Consider the following 19,214-nt stretch of genomic DNA (forward strand, 5'->3'; position numbering starts at 1 on the left):
AAATTGGCAAGCCATAGAGCTTGCCCACATCGCATATGCATTGTGGGCAAGATCTACGGCTTGTCGTTTTGCTAAACGCCTCACCATTGTGTTGTTTTTATGTTAGGTTAGGTTATGTTAGGTTTAGGTTATATGCTAGGTTAGGTTAGAGCTATCGAGGGCATAATAGTCAAGAAAATACAAACGGACTTTGCATATCACGTGTGTGCTTCAAAACACGCAATCGGACTTTGAAGTAACTCGTGTACTTCTAAAAATGCAAACGGACTTCGGTTAGGTTAGGTTATAGGTTAGGTAGATGTTATAAGATAGGTTACATTACGTTAGGTTAGGTATTGATTTTACGTTATGCTAGATTATATTATAGGTTAAGCATAATGATTATAGGCTATGTTAGACCTAGCGTCAAATTAATAGTAGTAAAAACGCAATCGGACTTCGAGGATGACTCGTGTACTTCTAAAAACGCAAACGTGGACTTTGGTTAGGTTAAGTTATAGGTTAGGTAGATGTTATAAGTTAGGTTATATACATTAAGTTAAGTTAGGTATAGGTTTTACGTTAGGTTAGATTATAGGTTAGGCATAATGATTATAGGTTAGGTTAGAGCTATCGTCAAATTAATAGTAGAAAAAACGCAATCAAACTTTGAAGATTACATTAAGTTAAATTAGGGTTATGTTATAGGTTAGGTTAGATTATAGGTTAGGTTAGAGCTAACGTCAAATTAAAAGTAGAAAAAACGCAATCGGACTTCAAAAGTGCACACAGACTGAAAGAACCTTAATATATAGTCATTGACCAATAAAGACGATATTATTACCCTGTGGTCCTAATCTCCGTGCACCTCTAGACCGAGGTGTGCGGGGATCGGTTCTGGCTAGAGAATGTGAGGTTGTTAGAGCTAACAAAAAATAGTTGAAAAAATGCAATCGGACTTCAAAAACTTTAATATATAGTCATTGACCAATAAAGAGGAAATTATTACCCACCCTGTGGTCCTAATCTCCGTGCACCTCTAGACCGAGGTGTGCGGGGATCGGGCCTGGCTAGAGAATGTGAGGTTGTTAAAGCTTGTAGTTATAACAACTAGAGTGTTTTAATTATTTGTTGCATCATTGGTAAATAAAGTATGGACGATAGGATGGCGTGTCCTTGTGCGCATTGCAAGCATCAGATCTTTCAAAAATAAAAAATCTATGACTAACACATACGTAATCACGGTTTCTTTCCGATAGAGCAAGTACAAGACCTATGTTATCGATCTCATGGTCTAGAGATTGAAGGTCAAAGTCCGCAAGTAGATATTGCTCTAACTTCATCCCAAAGAAGACGATTTTCAAACGAGCAGCCATCGACTGAGTCCTCCCAACCAATACCTGAAGCGGCATTTCAAGAAGTAGAGATGGAGCAAATGTTGGACGCGTGCTTTGACATGGATTCCAACATAGAAGGCAAAAACATTTAACGTAGTACTGTGGACCAACCTCAACCATCTCGTTCATATCGACGGCATGATAGCAACGATGAGGAGGGCGAGATGATGCAAAGTCTTGTAGGCATGCCGCTCTACACTGGTGCAAAACTCTCAGTTCTCCATACGGCATTGGCAATGCTTAATTTGCAGTCTGTCTATGGTTGGTCTGACGCCTCACTCTCACAGAGCTTTTCAGATAAACATATTTATCCTAAGCATGGTAAAGTGCAAATTACAGTTCATATAAAGTGATCAATGGGCTGACTTATTCATGTAACGTCAGGTTGCTGAATGAGAAAATCTTGCCAGAAGGGAATCACATGCCCCCTACCCGTCCAGCCGCTAAAAACCTTCTTACTAATTTGGGCTTGGATTATCAAAAAATACATGCATGTTCTAATGATTGTATACTTTTTCTCAATGAGTATGCAAACTTGGAACAGTGTCCCAATTGTGGATCAAACAAGTACAGGGAGGACACACAGGGAAAATTTATCTCAGCAAAGGTCCTTCGACACTTTCCTATCATTCCAAGAATAAAGAGCATATTCAAGTGCAAGCCCATAGCCGCTTTGATGACATGGCACTCAAATACTAGATCGATAGATGATGTTATGCGGGTACCTGTTGACTCTCGTGCATGGAAGCACATAGAGGAAAGTTGGCCTACATTTAAGAACGAGCCTCAATGTATCCGCTTTGGTCTGGCAATAAACGGAGTAAACCCAATCGGATTAGGGAGTTCGTCATGGAGGACGTGGCCTATTTGTCTGGTTAATTATAATCTTCCACCATGGCTCGCTATCAAGAAGGGCCATCTGTTGTTGTCATTGATCATCCTAGGAAAGTACAAAGCAAAGAACATGGATGTCTATCTGGCACCACTTATAGAAGAGCTCCAAATCTTGTGGACAGGAATCAATGTGGTTGATATGTCCCAACCAATCGGACGACGGAATGTACATGTGCAAGGCATTCTCATGTGGACCATGCACGATTGGCTAGGGTTCGGTGAGTGCTCAGGTAAGTGCCTTTAAAACCCTCACATGCATGTGATTCATGGCTATGTCAACGCTTTTAAATATTAATATGTGATGTTTCAGGCTTGATTTACTGAGGCAATCATGTATGTCCGAAATGTGGTTTTTGACTTGGCTTCCGCTGCTCTGAGCATTTGAGCAAGACAGTTTACAAGGAGCATGGTAGATTTTTGCATGAAGGACATGAGCTACGTGGACCAAACATATGCAAACATGATATGCATCCATTGAAAGCGAGCGATTGGAAAAACATGTGACTGGAGAGGGGAGATTGGATGCCACCTGTAATGAAAAGACTTTCTATTTTCCATGATCTCCCGTATTGGAGTGACCTGCTGATTAATCATTTGCTCGACCCAATGCACATCTTCAAGAATGTGGGGGAGATCATCTGGAAGACCATCACTGGAAAAGGGAGATCAAGGCCCAAAGAGATGACCTGCAGGCTCTAGGTCGAATGCCAGAGATGTGGCCTCGACTTAAACCCAATGGAAAGTGGTCTATACCAAAAGGTCCATGGGTTCCGAGTCGCGCAGAAGAGCAACAAGTGAAGAAAACTATATCTTCATTCAAGACTCCCACAGGGTGCATGCGATGTTTGAAAACGTCTTGTACGAGAGATGACAATCTCAGTGGTCTTAAGTCCCACGATTGACAAAAAAAAATTACATTTCATCTTACCAATTTCCATAAAGGGTTGTTTGACAGATGACATTAGAAGAACAATCTACAAAATCAGTGAGTTGGTACGCTGGATCGGTTCAAAAGAGATAAGAGAAGACAACATCGATGCAGCACGCTTAAATGCTATTGAAGCAGTGTGCATGGAGGAGAAGTACTTTCCAACAAACATTCCTACCATCCAAATGCATGTACTTGTGCATATGGTCGATGAAGTTGCAGTTGCTGGGGTGGTCCATAGCAGGTGGATGTTCTTCTTGGAGAGATTTATGAAGACTTTAAAAGGGTTTTTTCGTCAAAGGGCTTGTCCCGAGGGTAGCATGGCCAAAGGATGGCTTGTACAAGAGTCTCTTGTCCTCATCAGTGAATTTTTGGTCTCAATTGATCCAGAGATGCCCCAAATGTGGACTATTGAGGTCAACGTCAAGGTGACAAGGGACGAGCCGTAGGGACAAGACATCGTTAGGAAGATGGACATCACAATGCAAGAAAAGGTTATGAGATTTTGCCTTCTCAACTCAGACATCATGCAAAAGTGGCTAGAGAGGTACGAAGGGAAAAAGCAACAACGTTTGACAGATTGCCCTCAATTCAAGCGCAATCGTGCAACTAGAAACCTTCCTTTTCCAGACCATCTTCAAAAATTGCCTGACTTTCCAACTGGGTGGTGGTTAGATGCGACACTCTCAGAGGCAAAGAGGAGTGGAGTGTTGATTACTGAAGAGGAAGAGGAGATGTCAAGGGGTTGCAATTGGCATGTACATTTCACAACTTCCTTTTCGAGTTGTACATGAAAATTAGTTTGCTTTAATAAATTTTAGTCTGTTTCAATTTTGTGGCTACAGTATCACAAATATGGAGTTTTGTGGTCGCATGGGAAGCACTTCAAAGTGCAACAGATCGACAAACAAAGGGTCACTTTCGATAGTGGTGTTAGGGAAAGCTTTGTCCAAGAAACTAGGAGTAGTGCTAGGGATGAGAATACAGGGATTGGCCAGCTTGAATACTTTGGCTACATCCAAGACATCTTGAAGATTAGCTTTAGAAAGTTTGATATGTTTATCTTTGATGTCAAGTGGTTCAAGTTATTACTAGCGGCCATAATGCAAGTGTGCACAAAGATAAGAGTGGATTGATTTAAGTGAACTCTCGGCGGGTGTGGACAGATGTGCGGGATACATTCCTACTTCTGCAGCATTGTGAACAAGTTGTGTTCATACACAATCCACTATGGACAGAAGCTGATGAGAATGATCTATCTAAACCCTGCTGGCTCTATGTCGTTCAAGTTGCTCCACGTAGCAAGCAAGTGTGTGAAGGACTGGATGTTGAGCTCGCAGAGGTGATTCATGAACAAAGCGCAGGACCGACTCCAACTTTAAGTTTAGATTTTGAGGTGGATGTCAGCATTGAGCTTGTCTGAACCTAGAGATGAGGTGTCAAATAGTGAAGCTGGTGCGGAGAGCGACAAAGGAGAAGAGTTCGACGACAAAGATGAAGAAGTACATATTGAGATAGACATCTTTGGTGCATCAGATCTCATAGAGGATGAGAGATCAACTAATGGATTTTGCTAGGAAACCTTTTGCATGGCTCTTTTTATTAGTCTACAATACACTTTATATTTTGGTCATTTATGTAGCAGTTTCATTGATTTGTTTCATTTGTGTAGTAGTTTTGTTGATTTGTTGTTTGTATTGATTAAGCATTTCTTACATAAACTAACGCATTTTGTGGGTTTTTTTTGTGTATGATTAGCCATGGCCGATGACGATGAGCCCTACTCGCCTAGTTTTAGTTTTCCAGTCACTCCGGCCGGCATGTCACCCGAGCAGATGGGCTCGTTTTTGTCTCAATTCACACCTGAGCAGATCGCCATGGCATAACACCTTTGAGGTGCAGGTGTAGGTACATCTAGACCTACTACGATCGACCCTACGCTCGGGACTAGTGTGGTCCCTACACCGAGCGGCCCCACACCTCAGTCTAGTGTGCCCCCTACGCCTAGGACTCGTGTGCCCTCTACAACGAAGAGTGGTTAATCCTCGCGATTATGTCACCATCATTCTGGAGGCGGTGTTTGTTGTGGTAGCGGTTCTACAGACGCGTCCACACCATTGAGAGAGTGCCCACCACTCTCTTCAATAGATAGTTCACCAATGGGTACACCATGTACACCTTGGAGATCACATGAGCATGATCCTAGCAAGGTGTACAGGAGCAAGGATGGGTCTGTTGTGGCAGATAGGGTGGGAAAGGAAATGCGATAGAGGATTCGACAACTCTGTACGATTCAATTTGGTCATACTCTGATGGAGATTTGGGAAAATCTCGATCTTGAGAGAAAGAATTACATTGTCGACACCATTCAGAGAGAGTATAGGCCTGCAGAGGGGTACGACAAGGTCTCGAACGCCTGGATTTTGAGTATGGCGAGGTCCACAATGTCACATCGTCGGTCAGAGGCCAGAGATGGCGATCCCAAGCCGACATGGTTGGACGCAGAGGAGTGAATTGGGATTGCACAAGAGACACAAGACAATCCCAATAGATTTCAGCAGTAGAGAGATGCAGCCAGAGCACATTTGGAGTCTGCTGGAGCATCACATCTTGGGAGTGGAGGCTACGATACACTTCAACATGAGTTTGTAAGTATTATATGTATGCTTTAAATTATTGATAGTATATATGTTATTTGAAGATTTATCTAATGATTAAACCTTAATTTTGAAGGAAGTTGCCGTGAAGCGCCTTCCGACACGCCAAGAGGAGAAGTATGGGTACAAGCATGGACTTGTGGCCCTTTTGATCCAGCTGGAGGAGGAGGAAGAGGACGTCGATTGGGAGGCATTACCATGAGGGCTTCTCACTCAGTGACCTCTTGCATATGTACAGTTTTGTAGTACTTATGTTTATGGTTTATGGTTATGTTTATGGTATGGTTAAGGTTTGACAATCAACTTATGGTTATGTTTATGGTATGGTTAAGGTTTGACAATCAACTTATGTTTATGGTTTATGGTTATGGTTATGGTTTTGGCAATTGTGCTATGGTTATGGTTATGGTTATGGTTGTGCAAGGTTATGGTTATGGTTTTGGTTTTGGTTCAGGTGATGGTTATGGTTTTGCTATGATGGTATAGCAATCGTGATATGGTTATGGTTTTTCTATGGTTATGGTTATGGTTATGGTTATGGTTATGGTTATGGTTATGGTTATGGTTATGGTTATGGTTATGGTTATGGTTATGGTTATGGTTATGGTTGTGTGAGGTTATGGTTATGGTTTTGGTTCAGGTGATGGTTATGGTTATGGTTTTGCTACGATGGTATAGCAATCCTGTGATGGTTATGGTATGGCACACATGTTATGTTTATGGTTTTACAGTTTTCGACTCATGTTTTAATCATGTTAACAAGTTATGTTATTCTTACAATTTTGCTAATTTCCATACACTCGCTCTTTAGCGTTAGCTTGTAGGTGGAGTGTGGTTGCTTGTGCACTCTTCCTTTGGGCAGAGAGGGTTGTTTTCTTTTGTTGCAATACATGCAGCATTAGTTCCCAGCCCTCTCTGCCCAAAAAAATTTGCAGGTTTTGGTCGTCGATACAAGTTACAGTATGACCTTCGGTATGGATCACTGAATAGGCGTTGGAATTTAATTTATTAATACCAAGGCTTGTACCATTGATTATTTTGATGCTTGTTTGTAGGCCTATTCCAATGCCAGCCACACCGATAGTTATACCTACTCTATGATATCGGTGCGTCTTCTGAACCTTATTTCAATGCTTTTAAGTTTAAAATTTAGCGCTATTTCGTTGGTACCTGCGTCGAATTCTGCGCGACCTCTTGTAGTGACTATTCCCATGGATAGACTTGCAATCCATAGATAAAATCCATGGATATGCCCTCCCATGGTGAATTAGGAATTGGCAAAGTTTGGAGAAATTCAGGTTGCTTTCCCCTATCATACTTTGTCTTTTGGCATACCATACATTTTGACACATAGTGTTGTATGTCCATTTTGATGGTAGGCCAATAGAAATATGTCTCTACTCCTCAAAGAGTAGGTCAAATCCCTCTATGCCCGGCATAGGGAGGAGCATGGGATTCATACATCACTTTCTCATGAAGAGAGTGAGTAGAACATAGCCTATTGCCATGGAGAAGATAACCATCCTACAAGGTGAATGATTCTTCTTTCTTCCCTAAGGCAAGGGCTGAAATTACATCTTTAAAATCAGGTCCAATAGCATACTCATCTATCATAGAAGATAGATCATTGTAAGTTGCTATGGACATTGCATTGGCTCTTGGCTGTCATGATAGTGCATCAGCTACTTGATTGTGCTTGCCAGCAAATGTGAGAAATATGAAAATTGAATTGCAAAAATAACAATTCCCACCTCATTTGTCTGTTGGAAATCTTGGATTGCATCATGAAGTACTTAATAATTTGGTGATCCATGTGTAGGATGAATGGAGTCCCCAAAAGATAGTGCTTCCATGTGTCGAGCACATGTAGGACAACTAGTAGCTCCTTTTCATAGATGCCCAATACTCGCTCTTCGGAATTGAGTCTTCGACTCTCATATGCTATGGCACGCTCTTCTTGAAGCAAAACTGCTCCAAGGAAATCTCCACAAACATTACATTGGACCTCAAATGGTTTTGAGAGATCCTGTAGTGTAAGCACTAGTTGAGAGGTAAGCTTTTATTTAAGCTTCTTAGAAGCATTTTTCTCTTTAGCATTCCATATGTACTTAGAAATTTTCTTGATCAAGTCATGTAGTGGTCCTGCTATTTGGGAGAATTTAGCTATGAAGCGGCTATAGTATGCACACATACCAATAAAGCTTTGCATCTCATGTAGATTCCTTAGGTTAGTCCATCCCCCGTGGGGTTCACTATGTGTAAAACTATTATATCACGTGCGTTCAAGACATGTTTGTAAAACCCCTTATCTGTGAATTTTGTTAAGAATATAATGTACCCTTTTCTTTTAAAATCTGTAAGTTTTTTTCAAATTTGAAAAATTAATGCCCTTCTATATATATATTTTTGTAAGTTTCAAGAACTTTAAATACCCTTCTGTTGAACTCACGTGATAGGTTACATTTTTATTAGGTGACCTCCCCAGGGTCCATCCATTTATCATCTCAAGCTTGGTTGGATCCATACGAGTACCATCTTGAGAGATAATATAACCTAAATATTGAATCTCTTGGAGGAAAAATTCACTGTTCTTTTGATTAATGAAAAGTTTATTCTCCCTCAATGCTTGAAAAATTACCTAGGGATGTTGCTTGTGCTCCTCCAAAGATTTGGAGTAGATGATAATGTCATCAAAGAACATTGGTCTAAATATTTTCTCCATTAGGCGGTTGAACGTGGCTAGAGCATTTGTCAAACCAAAAGGCATGACAAGATATTCATAAAGACCAAACATTGTACGAAACGCGGTTTTTACAATATCTTCATTCATTATCCTTATTTGATGATACCCACTTTTAAGGTCAATCCTACTGAAGTAGGTCAAGCCTTGTAGCTTATCAAATAGATCTTCTACCCGCAGTATGGGAAATTGATTTTTTATAGTGATTTGGTTTAGTGCTCAATAGTCTACGCACATACGGTATGTACCATCTTTCTTTTGCACTAAAAGGACTGGTGAACAAAAGGGACAGGAGCTAGGCCTCACCATCCCCTTATCTACCAGTTTGTGCACTTTCCTCATAATCTCCTCTTGTTGAACTTGAGAAACTCTATAAGGAGGTTTATTAGGTGGTGAGCTCCTAGGTAGAAGCTCTATCTTATGGTCATCATCCCCTTGTTTTGGAGGTAACCCCATAGGGATTTCATTGATAAATACATCTTGGATTCTATTTAGAAAATTAGATAAGTCTAATTCTTCTCAAATCCTACCACTTTGTTTTGTTAAAACATTAGCATCATTTAGAGACTCTTTGACAAAAATCATGTACGAGGAAACCGAGCCTTTCATTGACTTATCAAAAGCAGGTGAATTTACAAGTGGTATAGTATGACCGGACTCATTAGCATCTATATACATATTGTTTCCCTGTAGGTGAATTAGATTCTCCTTTCAGGGAACTTATTGTTGGCAACATGCGGTTGAACCATGGTGCCCCTAGGATGACATCCTCATGTTGGAGAGGAGAGATGAAAAGGTCTTCTTTGTCAATGTAGCTTTGGACATGAAGCCTCAACCTCCCAATCAAGGGAGTAACAAAGGCTTGTTGTCCCTTGAAATCCCCATCCGCAGTTGCAGTATCTCCTATCTCGAAAGCTTGTATGCCCAGATTTGTAACCAACTCCGTTGATATGAAGTTGTGAGTAGAGCCAGGATCAAATAGGATGAAGGCATCATGCTCCCTCACCTTCCCCCAAGCATATGAAAGGGATGATCCTTTGCAATGAGCATCCTCTTTTGGAGCTTCGATCGTGGAAGATCTAGGAGTCTCATTGCGGGCATTACTTTTGGGGCAAGAATGATAGCCATGTCCTTGCACCCCACACTTAAAGAATTTGTGATATTTGCAAAAAGCCTCTAGCTCTTCAGGAGAGAGTTTTACCTTTGTAAACTCATTTCTCCTTGGTCTTGTTGTTGTTGTTGTTGGAAATGCCTTGGGAAGGACTTTGAGCATTGTTCTTCCCCTTTGCATCATTTTGATCTTTGTTTTCCATGGGCTTTGAATTCCTTTTAGCCCCTTGTTGGAAATTGATATGAGATGCAACCATAGTGATGTGGATGACTTTGGTGATAGAACCACACCATTGGGAGTTGACATACTCAACGATTTATTCAGGTAACCCCGCACAAATTTTTTGCTTTTGCTCAACAAAGTCTATCTTTTGAAATATTGTAGCTTTGAGATGTAAATCCCAAAAAAATTCTACATATTTTTAGATAGACTCGTTGGAAAGTAACTTCAAACTCTGCCATTTGGTAGCACTTTATCTTTGGCATCGCTTACAAGGAATTACTTCATGATGGAAACTCGTAGGGTTTTCCATGTCTTTGGATATTTTTCATTTCCATGAAGGCTAGTTGTCATAATAACTAACATCTCATTCTCCTAAATGATTTTCTCATGTTAAACTGATCATTTAATATGGGGAAGTACTAGGGGAGAAAAAGATAGAATATTGGTTAAGCTGGCAGACCAGTCACAACAGGGATCCAAAAGAGAGAAAATAGGGTTCCAAAGGGGGGCCATCTGCAAGATCAATGTGCATCAATGGGCTTCAAAGACCCTAAGCTTCAGCCTATTAAGACTTCCAAAATGATAAGGCTCCAAAATTCAAAGGTAATAACCAATGTTCGAAGTGGGAGAGAATTGGATGGTCATGGGGAAGACTAAAAAGTCTTCCCACATCCCTATCTAGGAGGGGGTGAGCCATATTAGTAGGGGATGAGAGAGAAACACAAACACATTCTTTCAAGCTCCCTTTACACAAAGGGCATAGTGGACACATGTCAGCTTCCTAGCCCAGTTGCCCCCTTAATTTCTCTCTACTTTTGAAGTATTGTTCATGCCTATCTAACTAGGTGTTATGATTTTGTTGCTCTCTCCATCCAAACACTCTTGCTATGCTCATTAGGAATCTAGTCTTAATGAAATGATCACTATGTCTATGTTATTTTTCGCTACACACAAGTTACTAGACCATTAATGTTACACTAGCCCACCATTGACGAGTAAATTTTGAAAGTGCATAGCTACATGAAATAGCTTGGAGGATTCAGTGAAGCCCTCATCTCCAAAGGCCGCATCCAATTGTTGGATGAAGGCCAATACTTTGTCAGTAGCACCAAAGGTGACATCATAGGTGAGAAAAGAGATATTCTTTCCTCCCTCTTTGAACTTCTTAAGCTTGTGGGACCTTTTCCAAGAAGGATAGGATTTGCGATGTTCTATCCTATTGTATTCTCTAAGAGAATAGTTGTTGCTTTCTTTGAAAGAGGAGGAAGGTGATGAAGAATGCGAGTACAAGAGGAGAGGACATTGCAAATCATATCCTACTTGGAAAAGGTCCCACAAGCTTAAGAAGCCTTTCTCTTACTTTGTTTCCTCTCTTCTCTTTTAGAGTAAATAGGATGATCTTTTCCTCTTGGGAGGAGTTCGGGAGCATCGAGACCGCTGTCTTCGTGGAGCCACATATTTAGAGGAATTCGGAGATTCACTTCTTTCTCATTCATTGGATTCCTCCTCTTCTATTATTGGAGAGAGTCTTCTTTTGGAGTCTCAACAAGAGGCATCCTAAGATCTCTCTCCTCTTGGAGAGGTAGCACAAAGTTGTTGGGTAACTTTGGCTTGCAAGGCAGGGTTGCCCATAGCTTGTGGCAACCTAGTAACAAGATAGTTCACAAACATTGGGGCATCATCAATAGCACCTTAATGTGAAAAATTACAATAATAGTTAAGCTAAAGGCAAGCCCCAAAAGACTCCATTAAAGTAAGTCTATAGTCCTCAATGGTGTACCTCAAACTAAGTTCTTTTCAACCATAGATCCATGTCCCACTAACCCTCTTGCAATGAGTAGGTTCAACCTTTCATGGACAACTTCAAGAAAAGAGAAACCAATATCTTTGACACCAATGTAATGGAATTCGACTATGAACATTGAGAAAATTCGAATTAAGAAAATTGTAGTGAGCATTTTTATGAGAATTCTTTAAGAGAATAAGGAGAAAACTTGATTAGGAATAGCAACATAGCCATTATACTTGATTAGCTTGGCATGAACAATACTTTGCAAGAGAGAGAAATACAGAACTTGACAACATTTGAGGACCGGATTAATGTGGATCTGGTCCCCCCTCCAAAAGGCTTTTGTATTATAGCTTCTCCCATAAAGAGAGACTTGGTACAATACAAGCTTTGTGTTCCTTGAGACCTTGATAGTGAAATGAAGATAGAGAGATTCATGCACCACAATTATACCCATAGCTAAATGAAAGCATTAACTTGTCCCTGGACTCACTCCCAAGACCTCAAACACCTTCAAAGGTGGAGAGAGCTAGCACGGAATGAGGGTAGGAAAGAGGAAGGAGATGTAACATACAAGAAATAAGTAGTGTCCTTTCATACCATCACTCATAGAGCTTAGCATAGAATAATAGCATAGTAATGGAGAGGAAGAAGATGGAAAGCATAGCATTGAAGCATGGCTCTTGGTTGTATTTGCATTCCATAACCAAGAGCATTGGTGTAGGCTCTCAACTTCTCAAGATTGGCAAAGGAGCTCTGGCACTTTCACAAAGTGATATTGTGTGAAATGAGTGTGTGAGAGAGGGTGTATACCCCTTAAGCAAGTCCTCCGCTTAGCTTGGTCGACCCCCCCTTTTGTAGCTCAATCTTGAACCTCTCTCTCTCTCTCTCTCTCTCTCTCTCTCTCTCTCTCTCTCACACACACACACACATCTCTAGCTTGTAGGCTCGTCCCCCTCTTTCTAGGGCTCAACTTTGACTTGGACTTGGACACCTCAAGCACATGGCCAGCTTGGCCAAGGACCTTGGCTATCAATCATGTCAAGCACCTTAATCATTAACACCTAAAACATGATCCTCTCTTAACCTAATGTCCTTTGTCTAAGTAATTTTAACAATATCCTTTAGAGGTCTTTAATGAAGCTAACCCTAAGGTCTTTCAATCTCCATTGGCTAGCATTGCTCTTTGACAAACCATCTCCCATTGGACCCACTAACTTTGGTCCCGTGTTGAAATAGATCCATAAACACATTTCTATATTCTAACTCTTACTCCCATTTATTCTCCCACATTAAATGATCAATTCAATATGAGAAAACCATTTGGATAAGTTAGATATTAGATTTTATGACACTCAATGCCTTCCAAATTCTTTTCAACGCACTTGATTGTCCATGGTAAAACAATTTTCAAATTAGAAGTTCCATTCTTTTGTGTAGTAATCCACAAAGTGGCTCTTTTTTCTTTCCTTTTTGTAGCAAGAGATTTAGCCATTGAGTAAATCTCATGAAGAGAGATTTGTAGATCTCATCTGTAATGTTATAATAAGACTTTCATTCTTCCCATGAGGTAGTTGATGTTGATGGATCTAACTCTTTACACACCATCGAGATTTGAGCCACAAGAACCTTAGTCTACTTTAAGTTCATTGCACGTGCAGGGAGGTCGAGAATGTCCGCTTGATGTGGTTGTTTCACTAAGCAGATCTTCTCTTCTATTAGCTCTTCTTGTTGTAACTTGACATCATTATCTTCTAAACCTTGTAGGCACCTAAAAGTTATTATGCTTGGTTTCTTCCCATGAGAAGCTGATGCTTGATGCTTCTCTAAGATAATTATCCACATTGGTTGTATATTTCATCATCTACATGACCATGTGTGTTTCTTTATTGGCACCTTCATTGTGACGCTTAAAAGGAATGTTGCTTGAAATTTCCTCTCCCTGTGCAGGCTATTCTCTAAGGTTAGTTGGTGTCACCACATGATCAGTAGAGTTAATATTTGGCTCTGACTGCTCTTGACTTGCATCCATAATAGAGCTATATATCTTCTCTCTCTTGCCACCTTTCTTGGCGATCTCTTCTCTCAAACGCTTGCAACTGGAGGTGCTTGAGGATGTTCACATTTCTTACAACTCTTTTTAATGCTACCCAGAAAATGGTCCCTAATACGTGGTGCACCACCTGATTTTGTTGTGAAGAAAAATTTACATTGCCACTCCATATATTGACCGCATATGTTGTGAGCATAATCCCACTCTTTGCCATGAGCTTTTTAATTCTTTGGCTTCTTCATACCACTTGTGCCGACATTTTGCTCCATTGCTTTTAAATTAAAATTGAAGACAAAAGAACTAGATGTTTAGTTTTTAAAATATTTTTTTTCTTTTTAATATATATTAAAAAACCATTCACTAGGAAAGTAATCAAATTTGCACCTAGTATGAGATTTGCAATGTACACTAGTCAATCCACATATCGATCACCTATGTTGTGAGAAAACATACACATAGCAATGCATTCTCTGCACGGCATAATAAATACAACAATGCTATGAATTTCTCAATGCAATTATTATTATGATGATAATTTATACGTCCTCTTTGATTTGCAAACAATAAGAAACATTTAATTTCAAATGCTACAAAGAACAATCAACTTCTACACTGAACGATGTCAGTTGTTTGCAAAAAAACACACGAAAGCATAAAATCTATGACTGGTTATGTCATACAATAATAATCTTTCATAATATATAATGCACTCTCTACATTGGGCAATGCATGAAATAACGCAAAGAAATCTTTAATATAATCACACAATTGAGGACTACTTGTACCGAGTCAAGGATTGTAGCCCCCTTATGCAACCAATTCAATATATAAAAGCTATTTTCACCCAATTAAGGATTATATCTCTTATATTGTGCAGTGACAATGTATATCAACTCAAATCTATGATGGTGAAAAATGCAAGACTTCCAGGATCTTTATATGCCGAGCACACTAGTACAGGACATCCAACCCTTGACTATCGGCTTGTCACTTACATATGCTCACATTCTAAAACCAATTACAACCCTCATTTGGACCAATGGCTTCATCGCAATGAGCATGACTCTCCAAATTTTTAATTGTTTTGGTTTTGTACCTTTATGTTCGGTAAAGGAATTAAATATTTATAGAAGTGGTTACCAAATTAAGAATCACGTTGAACCCAAAAAAAGGACCTATGACTCTATAACTCTAGGTCAATTCACAAGGAGATGAAAATACCCGACACTCGAATACACTCCCCAAGGATTTCCCTAGTCAAAGCACCATGATAAGCACGTTGTTTAGTTTATATAATTACGTCCGTCGGGGTTTTTTATTTTCCCGGCGGCAAAAAAAACACCGACAGGACCCGCACAAAAAATTCTTTTACTCGACGGGCTAACCGGCTATATGGGTTTTTGTAGGTCATCATTAAAGTCACGTTAGCAATTAACGTGATTATGTATTTATTTATGTAATTACTAGATTTATTAACATAACCACACGATCGTGATCACGCCAATGAAATCCCTAAATCCTATGTCTGCAAATGTGGAAAATTTGAATGATAATGTCTAGTATGTGGATTCTAGTGCATCAAATCACATGACTAGTCATGGTGAATGGTTCAAAGAAATGCAAACTTTATTAAATTCTTGATTATACAAAAACTGGGGATAATACTATGTATCCCATTATGCATATAGGAAATGTGCTATTGTCTATGACAGAGGGTAAAGTGAAGTACTTGGATGATGTACTACATGAACCTAGCTTTACAAAGAACCTGGTTTCTATTGGAAAAATGATTGAGCAGGGTTCGCTTGTCAAGTTTAACTCCAATGGTCTCTTTGTCGGAGAGCATAAGAAGAGTGGAAGACTGGTTGCACAAGGAAATAAAGTGCAAAAAATGTTTATTTTGGATGTAAATGTGCCCGATGTGAATGCTGGCATGTTTTCACAAGGTGCAGGTGTTGTTCCAAATATAGAGATTTGGCACAAATCTATTGGTCATGTAAATTTGCAAAGGCTAAAAATGATGCAGACTAAATAGATGGTTATAGGTTTACCTACGTTTAGATTTGTTGAATGCAAAAATTATGTGAAGCTTGTCAATTTGAAAAAGTAGAAAAAAGCATCCTTTTCTCATGATAAACACGTAAGCATGAATGCATTGGATTTAGTGCATACAAACGTATGGGGTCCGAAAAAGACTGCATCTATAGGTGGATGTAGACACTATGATAGTTTCATTGATGACCATACAAGGAAGGTATGGGTCTACTTCATGAAGCAGAAAAGTGAGGTGTCTATGCATTTCTAGAATTTCAAAGTTATGGTTGAAAAAGAGACTAGGAAACATGTAAAGTGCCTGAGGGCAGATGGAGGGGGAGAATACTTCTCCAATGAATTCAATGGTTTTTTGAAAAATCATGGAATTCAAAGGAAGTTCTCATACAGGTATACTCCGCAGCAAAATGGTGTTACTGAGCAAAATAACAAGCACATTGCAGAAGTGGCTAGAGCTTTGATGAATGAGAGGAACATGCCTCATTGTTATTGGACTAAGGTTGTTGCTACATGTGTCTACATTATGAATAGGACCCCTATTGTTGCAGTACATGATATGACACATGAAGAAAAGTAAAGTGATAAAAAACCGCATGTATTAGATTTTAAAGTGTTCGGATGTATTGCTTATGTGCATGTGTCGAATGGACTAAGAAGTAAGCTTGATCTGAAAGTAGAAAAATACGTGTTCATTGGTTACTCCCTTCAAACACCATATTAGATAAAATGGAAAATAACCAATAAAATGGTAATCTTAGGCTTTTATCCATCCCACATAAAATGGAAAGAATCCCATTTAATTTGGGAAAATCCAATTATGTCAAATCTGAAGAGTGTATAATGAGTGCCAAAATCCAATTATCCACTTGTATAAGAGTTCTTTTTAGTTTAAAGAAAAGAGACCATATCTCTTAGGATATGTGGTGTTGTTAAACACTTTAAAAATTCCACAAACATCATAACAAGAGCCTTGATCACACACAAGTGTAAAAAAGGATTAGATTCAAACCTCAAGGACACCCTTACATTATTTTCCATCTAAGTAGCTTGTAAGGAAGTCTGCTCGTTTACTTCCAAACCCAACATGTGCATCAATTTCTCTGTCATAGCACAAATCTCGGCTCCACCATCCACATACACAATGGAGACTCGCTGACTCTTAATCTCTGCATCAATGACTGGCACAATATCCTACATGCCTCTTGCGCTAATGGACCCAACTGACTTTGCCTTAGCCCTCCTAGTGTTAACCATCTTAGACCAGTTTCTACGCATCTTTGGGGAAAGGTGGAGGAGTTGGTTCCATGAGATCTTTGGTCCTTGCTTACTCACATCTGCTATGAGTTCATAGGGTATGGATTCCACACCAAGCGGAAAGTCTTCTACTCCTATGTGCCTCCTTGACCTACTCTTCATTTCCTTGTCTCCTATCACTTGGGAGGAACCCTCATTCCCTTTATCCGGCTCTGAAGCTTCCATTTCATCAATTCCTAATGGTAGTGGCGGGATCTCTACTGGTGCTTGTGGTAGTGGAGGAGGGGGTCTCAATATTTGAATTGGTGGAGCCACATGTGCATTTTGTCCATTTGGTGGCCTTGCTCGAGGAGGGGTGACTTGTTGGTGGGGAGGTCGTCTTTGATTACCATTTCCCTGATAGCGTCGTGGGTGAGGGCAATAATACATGCCATGACCTACCTCTCCACAATTGTAGCAAACGTACTCACAGGTTTGCTTTTGTCCTTCTTGTCTTTTTCGTTCATTTCCTGGCTGGGGAGCCCTTACACCTTGAACCAAATTGATGGACAGGCTCTCTAGCTGATTGGTGATTTGTTGAAGCAGCTCTTGTTGAGAGGACTCTTGGTCTGTTGCTCATGTCCCTGCTACTACCCTTGCCGTAGGTTGAGCTAGCAGTGGAGGCTCCATTCCTCCTTGTAGTTGAGCTTGGAACTTTAATTTCCTATCCTTCTCCCTTACATAATTCATAGCTTTCTCAAAGGTGTCTGGGAATTTACCTTTTACCTTTTCTCGAAGGATGGGGTAAAGCCCTGCTAGGAAACGGTCCTTCTTTAGGCACTCTGGCACCCTTTCCCCTTCGCCTAGTGATGCACACCACTTCTCCCACAGGCTGGAAAACCTCCCTTCATAGCTTCTATAGTCATTGGGTGATGTTTGGCGTAGCTCTAAGAGTTGTCTCCATATCGCCACTGGAGGCTCATGATGGCGAAATTCTTTGATGAAGGCCGTTTTTAAGGCTTCCTAGTCTCTTCCTTCTTTGGGTGCCAAAGTTTGATACCATACTTTAGCACCTTCTCTTAAGACTAGTGGAAAGGCCCTTAGCTTTGTGGCCTCATCATCCCTTCCTGATAGTAAAAATGCCATTTCCAAATTATCCAAAAAGTCTGAAGCAACCTCCCCAGGCTTACCATAAAAATTAGGGAAGGCCATAATGTAACTCAGAGAGTACACAATTACACAAATAGCTCCAATTTATTGAAAGTAGAGTATGATAAGTACAATTTAGAGCTTTAGCATAGCTAGCTCAAAATAGGATGGATATTGACACATCAAAAGAGTGGTGATAATCTAGTAAGGGTAGAATGATAGGATGAGGAGAGCGCAAGATTTCCCCAAGTCTTTCAGCTCCAAACAACAAGGCTATTCTTTGCTGATAGAATAATTTCCTATCAATACATATATTAACACGCATATGACGCAAAAAATGGAAAGGAAACATCCGTGGATCATTATTGTCGTTATTGGCATCCATACTTACCCACACAAATAGACTAGCTTAGTTGCCCCATCTTTGGACCAATGAGCTTGATCAGCCACAAAAGGTCGGCACCTCGGATCACTTCTACTCTTCCTGACACGTCTGTGAAGATGTAGGGGGTGATGGCAACACTTCTAATATGCCGAGCCTTTTTGCAAGTAGTAGTTGGATGCTATTGCCATAATCAACATGACAAACAAAAGTTACACCATTAATGTGCAAAACATCATCAACAAGGACAATCTCTTTAGATTGAGATAGCTTCTTGAAAATAGCAACAACGATAAAGCGGGAAGGCTCTTCACCCGATCACCAAAGCACTTTGGACAATACCCAAAGAAATCTTCACACGGACAGGAGGTTGGCTTAGGATTGGTGGTGTCTAGATTCACAAAGTGCACTACGAGCACACACATACGAGCGGCAATCTTATAGACAATCCTCCGCCTCTTTGCTTCATGAGGGTTTAGGGGTGAAATTTGTGGCTGTAGGTTTGATGTTGAAGCTGGTTGCTCACTGGCCTTTTTCTTGCCAAAAGTGGTCGTGTAACCCCCACTAAATGAGATGGGACCAAATGTCACCTTCACGCTTGAGCATGTGCTGTAGCTTTAGTCCACTT

Source organism: Adiantum capillus-veneris, chromosome 22 (genome assembly GCF_014529385.1).
Source record: "Adiantum capillus-veneris isolate H3 chromosome 22, ASM1452938v2, whole genome shotgun sequence".
Taxonomy (NCBI): domain Eukaryota; kingdom Viridiplantae; phylum Streptophyta; class Polypodiopsida; order Polypodiales; family Pteridaceae; genus Adiantum; species Adiantum capillus-veneris.